We start from the raw sequence: 17,319 nt of genomic DNA on the forward strand, positions 1-17,319 counted from the left end.
GTGCAGTGAAACCAGCAACGAACAGATCTGGAGACTTCTGGACTCGATTGAAGGCCCTTGACGAAATCAGCCTGGTTCCTATCTTCTTCGTCAGCCTTTCGTTCCAGATGAAGAACGCCTCTAAGATCACCTCTAAAAAATTTAAGATCTGGTACCCAACCAGATCAGGCCTGGACCGAGATCTTTCAATTTATAGATCTTGAATCGGGATATTCTAGATAGGAAAGAAGGTAGATGGAGACAGACCTTGCAGATCTGTCCTACTGCAGCCTTTCCTGTAGATCTGTTGATGGAGATCTCACCCGTGCCTCAAATGACCTCAGATCAACTCTAGATCTGAGAGGGACTTGTATCAACCTCTTCTCAAGAGATTTCAGGTCCTGGACCTGATGTTTGGATGGCTGCAAGAGAGGGAGAAGAGAGAGAGTCAGCGGCTGCAAGGGGGAAGGGGCTAGCGCCTCCTTGCTTTTCTTTCCTTTTATGGACCTGGCAGCAAGAAACCCTAGGGTTTCTTGCTCCTGGGGCATGGAGAATGGCTGGAGAGAGAGAGAGAAGAGAGAGAGAGACTTGAGAGAAAGAGTTCTATATTTTCTTTGGCTTAATCAAACCTATACAGTACATGTATATATAAATACCGGGTCAAGTGACCCAAACTCAAAACTCCCTTGACCAACTCTATGGGAGATTAGGTTAACCCAAGCCCATGTACACCCATGACTCGACCTAATCTCACCTATCCTGGGCCCAGACCTGGCCCATAAAGAGTTGGTCCCTTGAGGCCCACATAACCTAGACCTCAAGAACCCGAAAGGCCCACAGCCTTTCAACCTAGGGCCCAACTAGCCCTAGAGCCTCCATGAAGCCCTCATGAATGATGGACCTTGGCCTTAGCCTTGGTCCCTTGGGCCTTGGGCACACCATCTGGATCATAACAATCTCCACCTTAGTGTCCTAAGGCCTCAACCAGCTCCACTTTGTCCTTGCGACTGTAGACCCATTTGCAGCCAATGGGCCTCTTTCCCTGTGGTAACTACACCAATCGCCACGTTTGGTTCTGGTGGAGAGATTGCATCTCTTCGGACATCGCTTGGACCCACCACTCTCTGTCCTGACTCTCAATAGCCTCCTGATACATATATGGGTCTCCATTCGCTGTCACCAGGGCATATGATAGCGTCTCCTCGAAGCCATATCGGTCCGGTTGCCTGATGGTCCTCTTGGGCTTGTGTAGGGCAACACCGATATTAGTCCTCGATCCAGGTCGCTCCTGCTGGACCTCTCTGCCTCGATCATCCGTTCGAGTCCTCTCCACCTGTGGAGATACCTTAGGTAGGTGCTCCACCTGAATGTCATGTCCTCCAGTAGTACCTGTAAGAGGCAAAATCAAAGAGATTAGCTGTCCAGCAGCGCCCTGCTGGACCTCCTCCTGCTCCTGCTGCTCCTCCATGCCTGCTCGCCTCCATAGGACTGACTCCTCATCAAAAGTCACATCCCGACTAATGATGACCTTCTTTTCCAAGGGATCCCACAGCCTGTATCCCTTGACTCCTCGCGGATAGCCTAGAAACACCGCCTTGCATGATCTGGCGTCTAGCTTGCTCCGCTCACCAGCTCCAATGTGCACATAGACCGTGCACCCAAATACCTGTAGATGGCCCAACCCAACTGTCCTCCCAGACCACACCTCCTTTGGAAGCCTGCCATCCAACCTGGTGTGAGGTGACCGATTAACCAAGTAACCTGCTGCGTCTACTGTGTCAACCCATAACTCTTTTGGAAGTCCTGCCTGCAGCCTCATGCATCGTGCCTTTTCCAGAAGTATTCTGTTCATCCTCTCGGCCACCCCATTCTACTGTGGAGTCTCCTTAACTGAGAAGTGTCTCCTAATCCCACACTCCTCACAGTAGTCCTGGAACTCTCTACTGGTGTACTCCTCGCCATTGTCTGACCTCAAACACTTCACGCTCCTCCCCTACTCCTTCTCCACCTCCGCTCTCCAAATCTTGAACTTGGTGAAAACTTCTGACTTCTCTCTCATGAAGTAAATCCAGAATTTCTTTGAGAAATCATCAATCAGGGTCATGAAGTATCTGGCCCCATTCCTAGCTAAAACTGGGGCTGGTCCCCACACATCCGTGTGTACTAACTCTAGAGGGACTGCACTGCGGGCTGTACTGATGTTGAACTGAATTCTCCTCTGCTTTCCTATCTGGCAAGGCTCACAGATCTCTCCTGTAGCACCATCTTCCAGATCAGAGATGAGTCCTCTCCTGCTCAACTCCCTCAGCCCCTTGTCACCCATGTGGCCTAGGCGGTAGTGCCACATCCTGTAAGCCCCCTACTGGTCCTGTGCTGCAGCTGCTGCATCAGACTCTCCGATCACCACAGATCCCTCCATGCGATAGAGGTTATTATCCAACCTCTTGCCTCTCATCACTACTATAGCTCCATTGGAGATGTTCAGTACTCCGCTTCTAGCCCTACTGCTGAAGCTGTATCCACTGCGCTCCAAGTAGCCAAGTGACACCAGATTCTTTTCCAGCTCCGGGATGTGCTTTACATTTGTCAATGTCCTCACAATCCCATCAAACATCCTCAGATTACCAAGCATGCTTTTTTCTCCAACGATGCCCACTGTCTATCTGTTATTCTCTCAGGCTTCTCATCCAAAGCCTGATCCAGATCTGCTTGCACCAGAAGATCCTCCACCCAGATTTTCCACATAAAAAATTTTTTTTTGCCATCAAACTTCTCAACATCGACCTTCATATTGCTGCCCATGACTGGATCCAAACCAAACAAGCAATATAAAATCAAGAAGTGTAGAATATACCTTGATGGTACCTTGCTGAAAATTTTCAGCACTTGGGATCTTCAACTTCTCATGCTTGGAACCGCTTCCTCACCAATGTGGCTCTGATACCAACTGTTGGAGCACAATCCTGGCTCCTCCCACAGACCTTGGATGCAGCAGAACCAACAACAAACAGATCTGGAGACTTCTGGACTCGATTGAAGGCCCTTGACAAAATCAACCTGGTTGCTATCTTCTTCGTCAGCCTTTCGTTCCAGGTGAAGAACACCTCTAAGATCACCTCTAAAAAATCCAAGATCTGGTACCCAATCAGATCAGGCCTGGACCGAGGTCTTTCAATTTGTAGATCTCAAATCAGGGCATTCTAGATAGAGAAGAAGGTAGATGGAGACAGACCTTGCAGATCTGTCCTGCTGCAGCTTTTCCTGTAGATCTGTTGATGGAGATCTCACCCGTGCCTCAAACGACCTCAGATCAACTCCAGATCTAAGAGAGACTTGTATCAACCTCTTCTCAAGAGATTTTAGATCCTAGACCTGATGTTTAGGTGGCTGCAAGAGAGGGAGAAGAGAGAGAGTCGGCGGCTGCAAGGGGGAAGGGGCTAGCGCTTCCTTGCTTTTCTTTCCTTTTATGGACCTGGCGGCAAGAAACCATAGGGTTTCTTGCTCCTGGGGTGTGGAGAATGGCTGGAGAGAGAGGGAGAATAGAGAGAGAGACTTGGGAGAAAGAGTTCTGTATTTTCTTTGGCTTAATCAAACCTATACAGTACATGTATATATAAACACCGGATCAAGTGACCCAAACTCAAAACTCCCTTGACCAACTCTATGGGAGATTAGGTTAACCCAAGCCCATGTACACCCATGACTCGACCTAATTTTACCTATTCTGGGTCCAGACCTAGCCCATAAAGAGTTGGTCCCTTGAGACCCACAAAATCTAGACCTCAAGAATCCGAAAGGCCCACAGCCTTTCAACCTAGGGCCCAACTAGCCCTAAAGCCTCCATGAAGCCCTCATGAATGATGGACCTTGGCCTTAGCCTTGGTCCCCTGGGCCTTGGGCACACCACCTGGATCATAACATAGGTAACGTGTTAGCATCTGCAGTGGAGAAGGAGGATTGAGATTTCGATCATGACTATCCGTGAACAATATTTATAGCCATCCCATGCCTTCTCTATTACTTTCTTCCTTTCTTATTGAGACCTGCTTGGTGCAGCTGAAGAAGAGAGCCCCTTGCTTCTTTCTTCCTAACCTCATCGTCTTTCTAATTTTTAGCCGATCGTCACTGCCATCCAAAGGTTACTTTCTCTTCTCCATTTTCCTCCTTTTTGCTCTTGCTCCTTTCTTTGGCGATCTAGTTCTTTGTCCTTTTATTACTTTGCTTTCTTCTGTGCTCCTTTGTCTTCCCTTTTCATTGTCTTATCCTTCCTTCATTGTCAAGCTTTGTGTTTGAAGGGGGGAGCCATCTGAGGGATCAGGGTTCCCAACCTTCTCATCACTAGGAGACATCCAGGGACCTCCCTCAATCATCCACCAAGGTGGGGTCCTCCTCCCATCCCAATGACTCTCTGGCCTGGGGGTCGACAAGCCCAATCTTCAAGCACTTCTTGGATCCAAAAAATAAACAGTCCATTCTGATTGAAACCAACCTAGCATGACTCCAGGATCACTATCATATCTTGAGTTGATACTGGCTACTGTCTCCATAATGGTCAAGTGATCCATACTTAGAAAGATGGCATCACCATCTATGAAAATTTCTTCGATCTGGACTTCACTTCTCACTTCATCCATTTGTTTTTGATATCTTCGATCTCTACCATATTATTTCCATGCATCTTATCTTGAATTTGATTCGCATCCTCAGTTCCTTCGTCGTCCCTTGTAGTATCCTTCATATCTCTCCAAGTCGTCTCTCTTTTGGGCTTTTTTCCTTCTTAAAAAATATCCTCGAAAGAGGAGCTAGTGGTATTTCGATCTTCAGCACCATCATCAATTCATTATCAGGCTTTCCTCTTCCATCTATGGCTTAAAGCATAGATTCTTGTTTGTTTTGGCTGACCACTTGTGTGACTTCAACATAATCTGGTACGAGCCCAATCAATTGTCAAATAAGAATGATGCTCAAAAAGGATCAAGAAGACTTCCACCTCCTGCTCAATGTCAAGGTGCCCCATCAACAAAAGCTACTGATCGAGCAGACCTTTATGACATTGAGCTAAGCCGATTAACACCATAGGTAGAGTCTTAATCTTTTTCCTTGCTTTTCTTATGGAGCCCCCTACTTTGTATTATTTGACTAATTTTTCCCATCGATCTTGCAGTCATGAGGCCATTTATAGAGTAGATTTAGAACACCGCCAAGAAGAAGTTAGCATCATCCTGGGAGGAGCCTTCTCAGGAGTCCTCGAGCTAGAAGAAGTGGAAGGACAAGGCTAGGAGCTCCTCAGCATAGGGGGCGATCTTTGCACCAACTAAGACTCTAACCTACACCCCAAGCCACTTTGCCCTGATTGATGCTGAGATCTCGAGTGTCAAGTTCAACTTTGGCTGATGTAGGGCTGGAACTAGGCTCAGGCTAGGCTGACTTCGGATCGGATTTCGGGCTAGGCCTAAAACAATTCAGGTCAAACTTGAGCCTAAATATAAGGTCCGTTTATATTTCGGATTGAACTCGGACATATCTTTAGCTTGGCCCTTGCCCAGCCCGAGCCCAAGCTCAAACTTCAAAATGAATTTTGGGCCTAGGCCCAAGCCTGAATTGCAGCCTCAATTTCTATCCCTGTTCTGTGTTCCAGTGCCCTAGCCCACGCTCTTTCGCCCGCTCTTCCATCTTCTCCTAGCACCCACACCGACATCGATCTTCCATCTTCCCTATTAGCCATCATCGATGCCAGGCAGCTGCCATGCCTCAACGCGTCGTAGTTGATGTAGCACGATGAGGCCAAAATCCACTACAACTGCAAGTCCCAAACCCAAAATGCACTCTGTACCTTGTCTTGCTCTCAAGCTTACCTTCGTCGTGGTACCCGATCCATGGATTTCTTTTATGCATCAGAGTCGAAGCATCGCCTTGGGCTGCCGATGAACATTTGGATCGATGACAACTCCTCAATGATGGAGGCGTTCGTTACCTCTTCCTCCAACCTCCCTCCCTTCTAGTGGCCACTGCTGGCATGGCCATTCGCGATAGCTAGATGGCCGACATCCCCTCCTCATCCTTCTCCCAGTCCACCATCACCTCGGAGGCCCCCACGGCCCTACCTCAATCAGGAGAGCCTCCAGCATAGGCTTCAAATCTTGATTGAGGGGTCACAGGAGAACTGGACCTATGCAATCTTTTGGCAGTCCTCTAATGACACCATCCTCGGCTATGGCAAATGGCTACCATAAGAGTTGCGAGGAGGACAAGCAGAAGCAAAAGGGCAGTGGCTCTACGGTCCCCACGACAAAGCAGGAGCATCGCAACTTGCAAATTTGGGCCAAGCTTGGGCTTGGCCTCAAGCTTGGGCCGGGCCAATTGGGTTCGAGCCAGGCTCGGGCTCGGGCCTTCAATTTTATAATATTTTTGGGCCTAAGCCCGTTTCAAAGCCCGTAAAATTATTTCGGGTTGGGCTTAGGTAAAGGTGTGGCCCGACCTAGTCCGACCCATTTCCAGCCCCAAGCCAATGACACCGTTGATGATGATATGGTCATTGTTGCGCTGACTCCCATCAGTATTGCTCCATCGGTACCATCGAGGTTGGGTCTATCCTGGGCTTGCACCTCATTGGTGCAGCACTCATCTATGTCAGGATTGCCAGTCACCCTCGTCAGTATATCATCAAGTGCTGATTGAGAAAAAGTGCTACAAACCCCTTTGGATTCTTCTAGACACCCTCCCTAGGATACATCTAGTGAAGGCTTTGTTGCTCTAAGGATGAAGGTCTAGGTGAATGATTCTGCCTTTCAGGATCCTCAACTTGCCCACTCGCCTAAGACTTGATGCAGTTGATCCTATTGCCTTCCGATTGGGAGGCAAGGAAGACTCATTTCATGGATGAGATCATGTTGTCCTCTTGCATACCACTTCTCGGGGTAAGTCTGCTTCACCTTTTCTTTCCCTTTTTCTCTTGACATCCTAACTTATAGGCTAGGTCATTCTACTCATCCTTCTTGCAACTGATGCATGACCCGATTGTCATGCATGAGGGCTTGACTGGCTTCAATTGGCTTAGCGATTTTTGAGAGAAAAGGATCCAGTCCACTGAAGCTTGAGCCAAGATTGTTGAGGAGCTCTTGAGGGGTAGTCAAGGAGCAAGAGGTAAAGAGGGTCAAGGAGAGGGCTCGGATTGATGCCTAACTCACGGCCATTTAGGAGAGGGTGGCCGAACTTGAGGCCCAACTCGCACAAGAGAAGAAGGTCATTGGGGAGCTTGAGAAGGAGCTCCACCTCTGCAAGCCAGCCCTCACAGCCTTGGAGGAGAAGAAAATAGTCATTGAGAAAGTTGCCTAGGCTACTAAAGAGAGGGCTATCATAGCTGAGACTGTTGCCAAAGATGCTACTATCTGGGTGATCTCTGACCGCAAGAAGTTGCAGGATTTTGAAGATGAAGTTGTCGACGGTTCACCAGAAGCATACCAGTTGGGCTTTGGCCATTGCAAGGCCCAAGTGGTTCTGATGTTCTCCAACCTGGATCTAAGCAGGCTTGGGATTGAAGCTGGAGAAGGTTTGAGGCCACTCTGGAGTAGCCAGGCGCAAGCCTAGCATGGAGATCGAGTTTGGGCCTGAACCTGCTATTGAGGTTGAACTTGTCACCAAGGTCAAGCCTGCTGCCATAACTGAGCCCATTGTCAAGATTGAGCCCACAATAGACATCGACCTCTCGATCGTGCCCCATGCTAAGATTATCGATGCCTCTTCGGAGGCTTAGCTTTTTTTTTTCTTGTACTTTCTTTTATTATCTTTTGAACTTTTTGTAGTGGAAATAGGACTTGTAGTAGCACTTTTGAGTTTAATGAAAAGTTTACTTTTTAGCCAAGGCATTTCTTCTGCTTTCTTTCTTCTCTTATCAGAATCTTTTCGAGCCTATAAAAAGAAATGACTTCTTTCAAGTAATAGAAACTTTACCTTTTTTTACTATTCAAGACTTGTTTGTAAAATTTCTGTATAAGTTGAATTATTTTGAAGTGTTTCATTCAACATTTTATCGGATAGTCCTTATGGTTATAAGGATCAGTCGAAGTCTAGGTATCGAGGTCAAACTTGTGAATCCCTTAAGGTCAGTGTCTAGTCGACACCTTGGCGTCCTTCGTCTGTTGTCCGGACACTAGGGTCAGATGTCAACCAAAGGCCACTTATCGCTGTGATTGGGTATCAACCGACCTCTATCATTATCATTGTGGTCGGGTATCAATCAACTGCTATTATCATGCATTGGGGTCAAATGTCATCTAGCCAGCATGTTGATAGTATGGTCAGGTATCAGCCAACCAATTTAGTTGATCTTTTATCGAACACTCTAAAGTGGCTTGTCATCTCAGATCACTATTGTGGGTAGTCTTTTCTAAAGTAGTTTTATAAAAAGCCTATACATAAGCAGAACATTTTTCTATTGCATAATTGTCGGAAATAAAACTCATTGGTAATATATTCAAAGATTTTTGGCATTCTACATGTGGGGGATCTAGTAGCTATCAAGATGCTTGAGCTTGTATGCTCTTAGTTTGAGCACTTTCTTGACCCAATAAGGGCCTTTCTAATTCAGAGATAATTTCTCCTGTTCCATCGGCTTGGAGACCTCAGCACTTTTTAAGACAAGACCTTGTTGGAAAGTCTTGGGCTTGCCCCGAGTATTATAATAGCGGGCCACTTATTACTAATATGATGCTATTTTCAATTGACTCGCTCTTGGATCCCTTCAACTAGATCAAGATTGATGCATCATCGATTTAGGTTGCTCTGTTCGTCGCAGTTCTCTACTCTTATGGATGGGAGACTAATTTCATAGGGATCACTACTTCAATTCCAAATGCTAGGTTGAACAGGGTCTTTCCAGTTGGAATCTAGGGTATAGTTCAATAGGTCTACAGAATGCTGTATAATTCTTCTATCCAGAGTCCTTTGGCTTGGCTCAACCTTATCTTTAGACCTTGTAGGATGGTCCGGTTCGTCACCTCAGCTTCCCTATTTGACTATGGGTGTCCCATAGACGTCAGTCTGTGCTCAATGTGGAGCTCTTCACAGAATTCTCTAAATTTTGGGTTATTGAATTGGCACCATTGTTCGTGACAATAGCTCATGGTAGACTGAATTGGTAAATGACTGATTTTCATAAGAAGCCTCTAACCATATCCTTCATGATCTGAGCCAGTGGATCTATCTCCACCCATTTGATGAAGCAGTCGATTGCCATGATGAGAAATTTTTGCTGACCAGTTACCTGTGGGAAGGGACTAAGGATATGCACCCTCCACTGGGAGAAAGTCTAGGGCACCATAATTAGAGTCCATTGGCTTGCAGACAGCATCTGAATGTTGGCATATCTTTGGCACGGGTCACACTTTTGGACCAAGTCTGTTGCATCTTGTTGTATCGTAGGCCAATAGTATCCTTGTCGGAGGACTTTATAGGCCAGTGATCTGTCTCTTGATAAGTACAATAATTTAACATATAGAGTATTTAAATATATGTTGACTGATACTTATTATTAGGAATTTGATACTTCTTGTCATCTTTTGAAGGAAATTGAAAGAGTGAACTAATCAAGACTCAAATTGGTCTAGATCCAAAGCAAAATTTAAGAACCAGTGGGCTAAGAGCAACCATTTGAAGGGCCAAGCAAATAAGAAAGTAATCCAATGACTTAGAAGCAATGCTCCACTCGACAGCTGAGATTTATAAGCCACAAAATCCTAAAAGAATGGGTGCCACACCAAGATCCAAGGGATATGAAGCAAGTTCTTTTAATCCAAGGGTCACCATTCATGATGCCTCCTCTTGAAAACCCTAGCCTTACTCGTGCATGCCACCTCATGAAGCTTGCCTCCCTTTTCTTTCATGCCCACTCTCCTCTTCATTTTTTAACACACGCCTTCCCAACTTCTTTCATGCTAATTCCCATGTTCCCTCTCTTTTTTTCTCTCTTTTTCACCATCCCTTGATCTCCATAATAAATCCCAACCCTTAATTGCTTAGAGCCCTCACATATTCACTTAAGAAACCCTAGCCATCCATCCTTATTTTCATTAATCCCATATTGCTTAATCAATTAAACTTGATGCCTTCTAGCATTAATAAATAAGTTCCAACATCTCAACCTAGAGATCATCATCCAATCCCTCTCCACATCCCAAAAAACTGCCGTCCTAGCCTCTCATCCCTCTCTTTCTCCAATCTCTGACCCTTCTTCCATCTGTTAGTAGCTTCTACTTTAATGTTTCAGCAAGAAGGATAATGAAGGAAGCAATGGTGTGCAATGTCCCAACCATGAGCAGCTAGATCCATCGTCCTCAGGAAAGTAGAAGTCCTCTATATTAGATTTGTACTTATTGCTTATGTTTCTTTATACTTTTGATTAATGTAATGAAAGAATTTGCTCTTCTATTTTCTATCTTATGGATTCTGTGTTTTAATTATTCTACGATCAAGTCTTTAATAACTTATATCCTCATAGAGATGGATCTTGATCTCAAAAGGATACGATCCATGCTCAAGTAGGATAAGTTGTGTAGAAAACTTGATCATAGATATATCTTTTAATCGGGATATTCTATTCTTTGATGCATAAGTTTCAAATAGCTTATGACTAGCAGAGATGGGTCGTGATCAAAAGATACGGTTCATGCTCAGCAAGATAGATTATGTCGAGAATATGATCAAAGATTCAGCTATTAAACACCCCTAAGGCTTGCATGCTATTAGTGGTCTAATTACATTTATCAAAGTACTAATCTGATAATTAGAGGATAGACTCAAAAACCCAAGATAGTCTCTCTCCTTGATTATCCTAAAATTTTATCTTTAGTTATATTTACTTCTATAATTTTTCTTAAAGTTCTATAAAATCCTACTGTCCTGTTATTGTTTTAGAAATCTAAATTTATTAATCAATTTTAAAAATAGAATACAACTTAGCCTAAAGGTCTCTGAGGATTCGACATCTGACTCAACCTATTCTACTCAGTAGTTGAATCAGAGTTAATATTTATGTTTGATTGTGATAACAACTATGCGATCAAATTTTTGGTGTCGTTGCCGAGGACCATTGGCATAGTTGTTTCAATATATAAAAAAAATACAAAAATATTTTTGTTTGGACATCTTAGTTGTTGCATATCATTTCTATAATTCACTTTAAGGGCACTAACCCATAAACAAAATATGGTGGGGACTTCAACATCCTTTCTTGGCCCAAAAACTATCTTCTTTCATATTGCATAAACCCAAGCCTTAACTAAAAGCAACTAAATGCTAACCCTAGGGATACTCAAGCTCAATAGGACAAGAGAGCCCAAGGGTTGGATTGAGTTCTAACTGATTGATCGATCAGTGTCTAAGCAAGTAATGCAGAGATAATTTCAAGAAAAGGTGGTTATCTAATTAGATCCATTATAAAATCATAGAGAGCCTCCCACCAATCTTATATTTACTTAGCTGACTTAGTTAGTCAGTTCTAAACTTGGAATGCTCAAAAGGCTAATTTGAAAATTAGGAGCTATCTAGACATAGGGTGAATCTTAGGTAAGAGTATTTTTTGTACAAGTTGTCTGCTAACACATTTATACAAAAATTTTAAAAAAAAATCTTCTCATCTATCTCCTAAATCTAGGATCCTCTAGGTTTCTCATCTTTAGAATTCTTTTTCTCTTTTTCATATATATTTCTTTAAAAAAAAGAGATATACATAGAATAGGATTTTCTCTAATTGAAATTCTTGGTTGTATGCTTGGTCATAGATCATTGCGATCAGAACTACACCCTTTAGATCTTGAGATTGAGAGAACTATAAGAGCAATCCATGCTAGAATCATAGCTGCACCCAATGAAGCTGACCCACCATGCCAATTGAAGGAGTACTTCACTCCTTCATCATATATCAATTCTCCATGTATCCAAGTGCCTCCTGTCAAGGCCGTTCAGTATGAGATAAAGTCTAGCATCATCCAAATATTACCATCTTTTTATGGATTAAATAATGAAGATCCCTACAAACATCTTGATGAATTTTTGAGATTTGCTCCACAGTCAAGATATAGAATTTCTCTGATGACATCCTTAGGTTCCCTTTCTCCCTTAAGGACAAGGCCAAATACTAGTTAAACTCATTAGATTCAGTAACTATTTTGATCTGGGACCAACTTCAGAGTGAGTTTCTCAAAAAGTACTTTTCTATTGGAAAAATGAACCAAATCAAAAAAATCATTACCAATCTTTTCTAGATGGATGGGGAGATATTTCATGAAACTTGAGAGAGACTCAAAGATCTCATCCGTAAGTGTCCATATCATGCTATACCTAAATAGCAACTTGTCCAATACTTCTATGATGGACTATCAGAGAAGCACCGACAGATAATTGATGTCTCCTGTGATGGGACATTTATGCTCAAAAGTGAGCATGAGGCACGATAGCTATTCGAAATCCTTAGTGAGAACTTTCTAAATCACATGTCTACCACCTTTAGAGATAATCCCATGTTTAGACCAAAAAGAGATGGAATTTATGAGGTAAGCAATTTCGTTATCCACAGTAAGGGAGATGAACTATCATAGAAACTCGACCGACTACTACAGGTCGGGCACACCTCTACCCCATCCATACATATGCAAGATGTTTGTTCCATACATTCCAATCCCACCCATTCAATAAGCGAATGTCCATCTATACACCAATTCCTTGAGTTTGTATAGAAACAAGTCCATCAAGCTCAAGCTCAGACCAATTATCATCCAAGACACAATCCATTCTCCAACACTTATAATCCAGGTTGGAGAACCACCTTAATCATTTTTGGACATAGCAACCAGCTGTGAAACCTCCAGTTCAAAGAGCAAGTTATCCAGATGGAGCATATAGATAGGCTCCCTACCCTCAATACCAAAGTAGTCCACAACCTTCTCCAAACATGGCTTTTGAGGAAAAGGTGCTACAAATATTAAAGGGGCTAGAGATGAACATCCAGATCCTCCACTCCCACACTTAATCTATAGCCAAGCTAAAGACCTAAATAGGTCAACTAGGTATTGCCTTCAATAGGAGAGAGAAGGGAAAACTACCAAGCTAGTCCATAAATAACCCAAAGGAGCAATACATATGTTGCCCAAAAGGTAGCAATCTGAGAGGAGAGGGGAGGGGGGTGTGAATTGGGTTCTTTAAAAATTTTAACCAAATTTAAGCTCTAAACAAGTATATGCTTCAAAGTAATTTAACTTAGTATGATTGTGAGGTGAATGCAATAAACTATAATAGAATTAAGATATTAAAGCAATAAGGTAAGAATTAAATGCAAGTAAGAAAAGCAAGATGATGAAGCAAAGAAGAACCAAAGGTACAACACAAACACACAAACATTTTATAGTGATTTAGTGCAATCTCGTACCTACATCTACTCTCCAAGTTTTTCTTGAGAATTTCACTATAATCAGTCCGATTATAGTGTATTTATTTTTTGGGTTCACAAATAAATTCAGTTGATTTTTTTGAGATCACCAATCAAAATCTTACACCGATTATTTTTTGGACTCATACTCAACCCGGTTGATTTTCTGGACTCACCAATCAAAACCTACAATGTCTAATTTCGAACTTGGATAAGCCTAATCTCCAAATTTTTTACCTCCAAAGAAACTTATAAAAAAAATAAAAATATAAATAAAATTTTCTACATAAAAAATAAAAATAAAAATATAAACTCTTTGAACATGAAGAAGAGACTGAAATGTTGCTCTTTAAAGCTTTGCTTTCTCTTCTTTGAAGCTTGAGAGGATGTGTTAGATGTTGGTGAAGATTGCTCTTAAATGCTCTCTAATTTCTCAGCTTGGTTCTTCTCTTTTTTCTTTTTTTTTGATGTAAAATAAAATTTTCTAAATTTAAAAATAATTTTTCTCTTAATCCCCCTTAATCTTACTTCCAAATTAATTCTTTAGCCTTAAATACTCTTGAGGATAGCTGGAGAGTGAGTTCTGGCCATTGGAAGCCTTCAACTAGCTATTGGAATGGAGAAATAGCCATTAGAGATGTACAAAAAAACTAATCATTATGTCTGTCTCATGTCACGAGTCGACTCGATTTTCTTTGGAGTCGGTTCGATTTCATTTCGAGTCGATTCGATTTCATTTTGAGTCGATTCGATTTCATTTCGAGTCAGCTTGATCTCAGACAAGCAGAATTTAACTTTCTGTCTTGCGAATGAAGTCAACTTGGATTTTTTTCGAGTCGGCTCGAATCCCTGTCAGTCTTCTTCCAACATACTAAAGTCGACTCTTTTGTCCCTGAGGTCAACTCTTTGCATCTTGAAGTTCAAAATATATTTTGTTTCAACTCGTTTCACTACAGGGGTCGGCTTCTTTCTTTCTGAGGTCGACTCCATCAAGTCTAAAGCTTAAATTTTTTTTTTGAGGCTCTTGACCTAGTGACTTTTGAGGAGATCTTTTGCATGTATTATTTCTTCAATTTAAACATCTGAAAAGACTGACATTCATTCTTGAAGCACATGGTTAGATTTATAGTTACTCAAAATTTGGCAATCATCAAAATCAATTATGGGTTCAACAATCTCCTGCTTTTTAATGATGGAAAACTTTGAGTATATATGCAAAATAAGAATAATATGTTTCAATTAAATAGCTAGTATAAATCATGAAGTGTAAAATAACCACATATGAACATACACTTCATGAATGCTTAAATTTAGCTCAAATTTCAAATATTTTCATGATTCACATGATCTAAAATATTTCAAGCATAAAATATATGAGCTCAAGCATATACTTAGCATTTCTTCTCCCTCTTTTTGATAATATTAAAAAGCTCATGGGAAGGATCAAGAAAAATCATCAAAATCAATAAGAATGTATCCAAATGAAAGATGCATCAAGTTCAGAAAATCAATTCAAATGGATCATCTCTCCTTTACAAATTTGTCTTTAGATTAAAAATATGCTTAAAATATTTCTTCTTTTTTAGAAATTAGCTTGAATTGAAATATCAAAAAGCTCTCCCTCTTTTTTTTGAATGAATTTGACTTTATAATCAGATTTTCAAATAAGTACTTTTAAGCTTTAAGAAAAATAAGGCTTTTCAAAGATTTGAATGGTGAAATCAAGTACCATATTTAATTCAATATTTATTCTTTCTTTTTCTTCAAAAAAAATTTCATTTAAGTTTAGAAAAAGTATGTATCGAGAATGTATCAAACAAATTAATGATAATATCAAAGCAAATGAGAGTTAAATTTTTAAATTATTTTTTGAATACAAATTACTTTGATACAAATGATTTTACAAAGATTTTTCAAAGCACATCAAAATTCTTTATTACATCTAGATTTTCAAATGAGTTTCAGAATTGAAGGTATATAAAAGGTTTTGAGCAATAATATATTTCAAGTTCACTTTGACTCCGATTAATTATAAAAAATAACTACACAATCAAATCATGCAAATTAAATTTAAATGATTAAAAGCACATCAAAGCTCAAATTAAGAAAATCACAAAGTAATTGATTAAGAATTTAAGTTCAAAATTTTTTTTTTAATATAAACTAATTTGAATTTTCAATCAAAATCAAGATAATATGCAACAAACACCTCTCCCCTTGCTTTTAAGAATAAATGCTAAATTTTTTTTTATTATTTCAGCAATATTTCTCCCCATTTTTCATAATTAAGCACATTTAACATAAATTTTAACTTTAAATTTAGATTTTCTAACTTTCAAATTTAGATTTTTAAATTTAAGAGCATTTACAATTAAGTAATTATTTCTTCTTTAATGTTTTGTCCCCTTTAATTTTGCAAACAAGGGTATTTTTCAAGTTTGTTTATATAAAATATTTTTTCAAATTGAGCTTGATACCAATTAATTGTCAAAAGATCAATCTAAGTAAAGTATCAAAAATATAAATATTCATCAAAAAAATTTTTTTAGAGGTAAATAGTCAGTTTCAAAAATACATCAATAGAGCAAGTAGATCAAGACAAACAAAGTATAAATGATCATCAATAATTTTTATTTTTATTGAGCTTCTAAAATAATTTTTTTAATATTTTAATAATATTTTTTTCTCCTATTTTTTCACAATAAATGCTCGAAAATGTATTTTCTCTTGATTCTCCTCCTTTCTCTTTCAAATTATGCATGTTCATTTTAGAGTGTTTTACTCAATTTTATAAACAATGCATAATTTCAATGAAATAGATATACACAAATGTAAGCATCATCAAACATACTCAATTTTTGAAAAGAAATAGATTTTTATAGATTTGTCAAAATATAATTACAATATATCAGTACATTCAAAATATATGAGAGCTACCTATATCAAAAAGATGGATTGCTAGAGATACTAATGCACTAAGAAAGAATCCTAGCATCATGAGTTGACTCCCTAGATCCAAGAGTTGACTCCTCAATATAAAAAAAATAGTTCAAAAAGTTTTGATCCAAGAATAATGACTCAAATTGAAGAAGGATCAATAGGTAATCAAATCAATATTCCTGAGGGGTATTCAAATTGATTTAGGAGATCAAAAATTAATTATTTGGTTGATATGATAATCGGTCAAATCAAATGAGATCAAAGTAAGTAGAAATGAGATAATGGCTCTAAAGATTAAGTTTAACTTGGGGATTTTTAACTCCTTAAGATTCAAACTAACATACAATGTAAATCATTAGGCATTAATCACATGATCTTTTATGAATAGAGTTTCTTATCTTCAAATGCTTAATTAATGCAATTTTTTTAAAAAATTTTAATAATTAAGTATTTTATGGAAAAATATCAAAATTTAGTTCAATTTATCATTTTTACAATCAAATAGATCTATGTACAATCATGCTTCTTTTAATTTAAGTATTCAAGGAATGAAGTGATATAGGGAAGCTAAAAGATTATGCTAAATTTGAAAAGAATTTAAACTCATATCAATTTAAGTATGATGCATAGAAGAGAGCATGCTAATTTTAAATTTTAAATAAGATCAATATGTTCAAAGTTCATATATTCAAATCATGGAACATAGACTTAGTAAATATTGAAAAATCATCAAAATCAATCAAATATATTCAATAACTACAGCAATTAATAATAGTATGATGAGAGAAGTGTTTTCACTTTGACCAAATATGATCACCTATTTTCTTAAGTTCAAGCCATGCATCCATAAGAATTTTTCTCTTTTCAATCTATTGGATTCTTGATACACCTGTAAAATCATTTACTAAACTTTAGTACCTAAGCCATCTTGGGTCCATGGGGGTTAGAGCAAATGGTTCCTTTTAGAATCCAAATTTGTT

At 39.8% G+C, this 17,319-nt stretch overlaps 1 non-coding gene across 1 annotated transcript; it reads right to left on the reverse strand.

Annotated features, from left to right (window-relative positions):
• Positions 1 to 12,207: 12,207 nt before the first annotated feature.
• LOC114912766 (small nucleolar RNA R71) lies at positions 12,208 to 12,313 on the reverse strand. Its single transcript, XR_003798602.1, has one exon. It is a non-coding gene; the product is annotated as a small nucleolar RNA R71 (small nucleolar RNA).
• Positions 12,314 to 17,319: the final 5,006 nt, after the last annotated feature.

This window comes from Elaeis guineensis, chromosome 1 (assembly GCF_000442705.2).
Source record: "Elaeis guineensis isolate ETL-2024a chromosome 1, EG11, whole genome shotgun sequence".
NCBI lineage: Eukaryota > Viridiplantae > Streptophyta > Magnoliopsida > Arecales > Arecaceae > Elaeis > Elaeis guineensis.